Genomic DNA, 6,077 nt, shown 5'->3' on the forward strand with positions numbered 1-6,077 from the left:
ATGAGATTTTAGAAAGTCCAAAACCACATTGAGATCCCACGGTGCCACTGGAGGCACCACAGGAGGCTGTATATGTAGCACTCCCTTAACAAAGGTCTGGACTTCAGGGACTGAAGCCAATTCTTTTTGAAAGAAAATCGACAGGGCCGAAATTTGAACCTTAATAGATCCCAATTTGAGACCCATAGACAATCCTGATTGCAGGAAATGTAGGAATCGACCCAGTTGAAATTCCTCCGTCGGAGCACTCCGATCTTCGCACCACGCAACATATTTTCGCCAAATTCGGTGATAATGTTGCACGGTTACTTCCTTCCTTGCTTTAATCAAAGTAGGAATGACTTCTTCCGGCATGCCTTTTTCCTTTAGGATCCGGCGTTCAACCGCCATGCCGTCAAACGCAGCCGCGGTAAGTCTTGAAACAGACAGGGACCCTGCTGAAGCAAGTCCCTCCTTAGAGGTAGAGGCCACGGATCTTCCGTGATCATCTCTTGAAGTTCCGGGTACCAAGTCCTTCTTGGCCAATCCGGAACCACTAGTATCGTCCTTACGCCTCTTTGCCGTATAATTCTCAATACTTTTGGTATGAGAGGCAGAGGAGGAAACACATACACCGACTGGTACACCCAAGGCGTTACCAGCGCGTCCACAGCTATTGCCTGCGGATCTCTTGACCTGGCGCAATACCTGTCCAGTTTTTTGTTGAGGCGAGACGCCATCATGTCCACCATTGGTCTTTCCCAACGGGTTACCAGCAAGTGGAAGACTTCTGGATGAAGTCCCCACTCTCCCGGGTGAAGATCGTGTCTGCTGAGGAAGTCTGCTTCCCAGTTGTCCACTCCCGGGATGAACACTGCTGACAGTGCTATCACATGATTCTCTGCCCAGCGAAGAATCCTTGCAGCTTCTGCCATTGCACTCCTGCTTCTTGTGCCGCCCTGTCTGTTCACATGGGCGACTGCCGTGATGTTGTCCGACTGGATCAACACCGGTTTTCCCTGAAGCAGAGGTTCTGCCTGGCTTAGAGCATTGTATATTGCTCTTAGTTCCAGAATGTTTATGTGAAGAGACGTTTCCAGGCTCGTCCATACTCCCTGGAAGTTTCTTCCTTGTGTGACTGCTCCCCAGCCTCTCAGGCTGGCGTCCGTGGTCACCAGGATCCAATCCTGTATGCCGAATCTGCGGCCCTCCAATAGATGGGCACTCTGCAACCACCACAGAAGAGACACCCTTGTCCTTGGAGACAGGGTTATCCGCAGGTGCATCTGAAGATGCGACCCTGACCATTTGTCCAACAGATCCCTTTGGAAAATTCTTGCGTGGAATCTGCCGAATGGAATTGCTTCGTAAGAAGCCACCATTTTTCCCAGGACTCTTGTGCATTGATGTACAGACACCTTTCCTGGTTTTAGGAGGTTCCTGACAAGCTCGGATAACTCCTTGGCTTTTTCCTCCGGGAGAAAAACCTTTTTCTGAACCGTGTCCAGAATCATCCCTAGGAACAGCAGACGAGTTGTTGGCATTAACTGGGATTTTGGAATATTCAGAATCCACCCGTGCTGTTTTAGCACTTCTTGCGACAGTGCTAATCCCATCTCTAGCTGTTCTCTGGACCTTGCCCTTATTAGGAGATCGTCCAAGTATGGGATAATTAATATGCCTTTTCTTCGAAGAAGAATCATCATCTCGGCCATTACCTTTGTAAAGACCCGAGGTGCCGTGGACAATCCGAACGGCAGCGTCTGAAACTGATAGTGACAGTTTTGTACAACGAACCTGAGGTACCCCTGGTGTGAGGGGTAAATTGGAACGTGGAGATACGCATCCTTGATGTCCAAGGATACCATAAAGTCCCCCTCTTCCAGGTTCGCTATCACTGCTCTGAGTGACTCCATCTTGAACTTGAACTTCTTTATGTACAGGTTCAAGGACTTCAGATTTAGAATAGGCCTTACCGAGCCATCCGGCTTCGGTACCACAAAAAGAGTGGAATAATACCCCTTCCCTTGTTGTAGAAGAGGTACCTTGACTATCACCTGCTGAGAGTACAGCTTGTGAATGGCTTCCAAAACCGTCTCCCTTTCGGAGGGGGACGTTGGTAAAGCAGACTTCAGGAAACGGCGAGGTGGATCTGTCTCTAATTCCAACCTGTACCCCTGAGATATTATCTGCAGGATCCAGGGATCTACCTGCGAGTGAGCCCACTGCGCGCTGTAATTTTTGAGACGACCACCCACCGTCCCCGAGTCCGCTTGAGAAGCCCCAGCGTCATGCTGAGGCTTTTGTAGAAGCCGGGGAAGGCTTCTGTTCCTGGGAAGGAGCTGCCTGTTGCTGTCTCTTCCCTCGACCTCTGCCTCGTGGCAGATATGAATAGCCCTTTGCTCTCTTATTTTTAAAGGAACGAAAGGGCTGCGGTTGAAAAGTCGGTGCCTTTTTCTGTTGGGGAGTGACTTGAGGTAGAAAGGTGGATTTCCCGGCTGTAGCCGTGGCCACCAAATCTGATAGACCGACTCCAAATAACTCCTCCCCTTTATACGGCAAAACTTCCATATGTCGTTTTGAATCCGCATCGCCTGTCCACTGTCGCGTCCATAAAGCTCTTCTGGCCGAAATGGACATAGCACTTACCCGTGATGCCAGTGTGCAGATATCCCTCTGTGCATCACGCATATAAAGAAATGCATCCTTTATTTGTTCTAACGACAGTAAAATATTGTCCCTGTCCAGGGTATCAATATTTTCAATCAGGGACTCTGACCAAACTACCCCAGCACTGCACATCCAGGCAGTCGCTATAGCTGGTCGTAGTATAACACCTGCATGTGTGTATATACTTTTTTGGATATTTTCCATCCTCCTATCTGATGGATCTTTAAGTGCGGCCGTCTCAGGAGAGGGTAACGCCACTTGTTTAGATAAGCGTGTTAGCGCCTTGTCCACCCTAGGAGGTGTTTCCCAGCGCTCCCTAACCTCTGGCGGGAAAGGGTATAATGCCAATAATTTCTTTGAAATTATCAGCTTTTTATCAGGGGCAACCCACGCTTCATTACACACGTCATTTAATTCTTCTGATTCAGGAAAAACTATAGGTAGTTTTTTCACACCCCACATAATACCCTGTTTAGTGGTACCTGTAGTATCAGCTAAATGTAACGCCTCCTTCATTGCCAAAATCATATAACGTGTGGCCCTACTGGAAAATACGGTTGATTCGTCACCGTCACCACTGGAGTCAGTGCCTGTGTCTGGGTCTGTGTCGGCCGACTGAGGCAAAGGGCGTTTCACAGCCCCTGACGGTGTTTGAGTCGCCTGGACAGGCACTAATTGATTGTCCGGCCGTCTCATGTCGTCAAACGACTGCTTTAGCGTGTTGACACTATCCCGTAGTTCCATAAATAAAGGCATCCATTCTGGTGTCGACTCCCTAGGGGGTGACATCCTCATATTTGGCAATTGCTCCGCCTCCACACCAATATCGTCCTCATACATGTCGACACACACGTACTGACACACAGCAGACACACAGGGAATGCTCCTAACGAAGACAGGACCCACTAGCCCTTTGGGGAGACAGAGGGAGAGTTTGCCAGCACACACCAAAAGCGCTATATATAACAGGGATAGCCTTATAATAAGTGCTCCCTTATAGCTGCTTTATATATATCAAAATATCGCCATAAATTTGCCCCCCCTCTCTGTTTTACCCTGTTTCTGTAGTGCAGTGCAGGGGAGAGACCTGGGAGCCGTCCTGACCAGCGGAGCTGTGAGAGGAAATGGCGCCGTGTGCTGAGGAGATAGGCCCCGCCCCTTTTCCGGCGGGCTCGTCTCCCGCTATTTAGTGAATCCAGGCAGGGGTTAAATATCTCCATATAGCCTCTGGGGGCTATATGTGAGGTATTTTTAGCCTTTATATAGGTTACATTTGCCTCCCAGGGCGCCCCCCCCCAGCGCCCTGCACCCTCAGTGACTGCGTGTGAAGTGTGCTGAGAGGAAAATGGCGCACAGCTGCAGTGCTGTGCGCTACCTTTAGAAGACTGCAGGAGTCTTCAGCCGCCGATTCTGGACCTCTTCTGACTTCAGCATCTGCAAGGGGGCCGGCGGCGCGGCTCCGGTGACCATCCAGGCTGTACCTGTGATCGTCCCTCTGGAGCTGATGTCCAGTAGCCAAGAAGCCAATCCATCCTGCACGCAGGTGAGTTCACTTCTTCTCCCCTCAGTCCCTCGTTGCAGTGATCCTGTTGCCAGCAGGACTCACTGTAAAATAAAAAACCTAAGCTAAACTTTTTCTAAGCAGCTCTTTAGGAGAGCCACCTAGATTGCACCCTTCTCGGCCGGGCACAAAAATCTAACTGGAGTCTGGAGGAGGGTCATAGGGGGAGGAGCCAGTGCACACCACCTGATCTGGAAAAGCTTTACTTTTTGTGCCCTGTCTCCTGCGGAGCCGCTATTCCCCATGGTCCTTTCAGGAACCCCAGCATCCACTAGGACGATAGAGAAATAACATGATATAAGAAATGGCATAAAAGAATGACAGAAGATTGTATAGCTATAAAACAAACCAATATAGGCATCATTTGCTAGATATAAATACTAGTAGACAGTATATACACTTATAAATTGGTTAGATATATTAGATGCAACATGTGTAGCTATATATGTGTGTAATATACACACAATGTTGGTGGAGGTGAGGAACACGCAGTAATAGTGGGGCATGCATGGCACCCTGGCAGAGGGGACCAGTGGGAACATAGAGCTTCTCCCAGTGGCCCAGGCCTGGTCCCTGCAGCTCAGAGGACTGGGAAGGGGCGGGGCACGGGGACAGGGAGCCTCCGGCCAGTCAGGAGGGGAAGTGTGGCCCCGGGAAGAGGGAGAGGCTGCGGGCGTCGGGCACGGAGAGGGAGGGACACACGGCCCCGCTCAAACTCACCGCACTGACATCACCGAGCCCGGGACCGGCAGCCGCCACACAGCATTCCCATCTGCATCCTTCTCCTACTACGGATCCACATCCCAGGGAAGAGATCCCTCCGCCCATTGGGATTGAACAGGGGCTCGGTGATGCGCCCAGCGTTGGCCGTTGGGTGTGTTGCGAACACGTCACTAACGTCAACTGGTAACCGTGCGCCGTTCTGACATGTAGTCCGCCCTGTGTGTGGGGAGAGAAGGGAAGTTACTAATGTAATATATCTCTCCTCCCTGACACTGGTGCAGCCAGGGCTGCGCTACCCACACTGACTGACATCCCCAACACACTGTCAAATCTGTGTGTCTCAGCTGTGCCCAAAAATCCCTGGCCCTTCTCACTTTTCAGCTTCTTTCCCATGAGGGTATGCTGTGTGAGAGGGCAAGCTGCTACCCTGGTTCCCAGAGGTGTCTGGCTCCAAATGTATTATCAGCCTGCACCTTACATGGTGAAATCATAACTCCAGCTACCTTGAGGTTATGTGCTTAATTTACCAATAGGTTATTCTATCACAGTGAATATTATATATATTATAATAGTGCGCTGTCACGCTACTACCCCTTTCACACTAAGGGCCTAATTCAGACCTGATCGCTGGGCAGCGATTTTTGCACCTACTGGGGGAGTGTATGTTAGCTGTACAAGTGTGCGTACGCGCGTGTAGCAGAGCTGTACAAACTGATTTTGTGCAGTCTCTGCGCAGCCCAGGACTTACTCAGCCGCTGCGATCACATCATCCTGTCCGGGACCGGAATTGACGTCAGACACCCTCCCTTCCAACGCTTGGACACGCCTGCGTTTTTTCAGACACTCCCTGAAAACGGTCAGTTGCCACCCACAAACGCCCTCTTCCTGTCAATCTCCTTGCAATCGCTTGTGTGATTGCTTTTTTCGCACCATCGCTATGCACTGATCCCTGTTGCTGCAGCCCGTCGCACCTGCGCATTGCGGTGCATACGCATGCGCAGTTCAGATCTGATCGCAGACTGTGAGAGAACGCATGAGAAGAATAGGTTACCAAGGGGTACTCGGGCGCTCTAGGTATGGGGTGCTGTACCGAGCAGCAGCCTCAAAGAGGAAGGGGGAGTCACTCCCACAAAAGATAAACAAA

General features: G+C 50.5%; 1 protein-coding gene across 4 annotated transcripts in view; it reads right to left on the minus strand.

The window, feature by feature from the left end:
* Positions 1-5,125, minus strand: part of LOC134966532 (zinc finger protein 182-like) — a 243,477-nt gene extending 238,352 nt beyond the window's left edge. For 2 of the 4 annotated variants that reach the window (XM_063943335.1, XM_063943334.1), the window contains exon 1: positions 4,931-5,125. The gene's annotated coding sequence lies outside the window, so the exon portion shown is untranslated. The remainder of the gene's footprint in view (positions 1-4,930) is intronic. The other 2 variants (XM_063943332.1, XM_063943333.1) reach the window with 1 other exon arrangement.
* Positions 5,126-6,077: the final 952 nt, after the last annotated feature.

Source organism: Pseudophryne corroboree, chromosome 10 (assembly GCF_028390025.1).
Source record: "Pseudophryne corroboree isolate aPseCor3 chromosome 10, aPseCor3.hap2, whole genome shotgun sequence".
Classification (NCBI taxonomy): Eukaryota; Metazoa; Chordata; class Amphibia; order Anura; family Myobatrachidae; genus Pseudophryne; species Pseudophryne corroboree.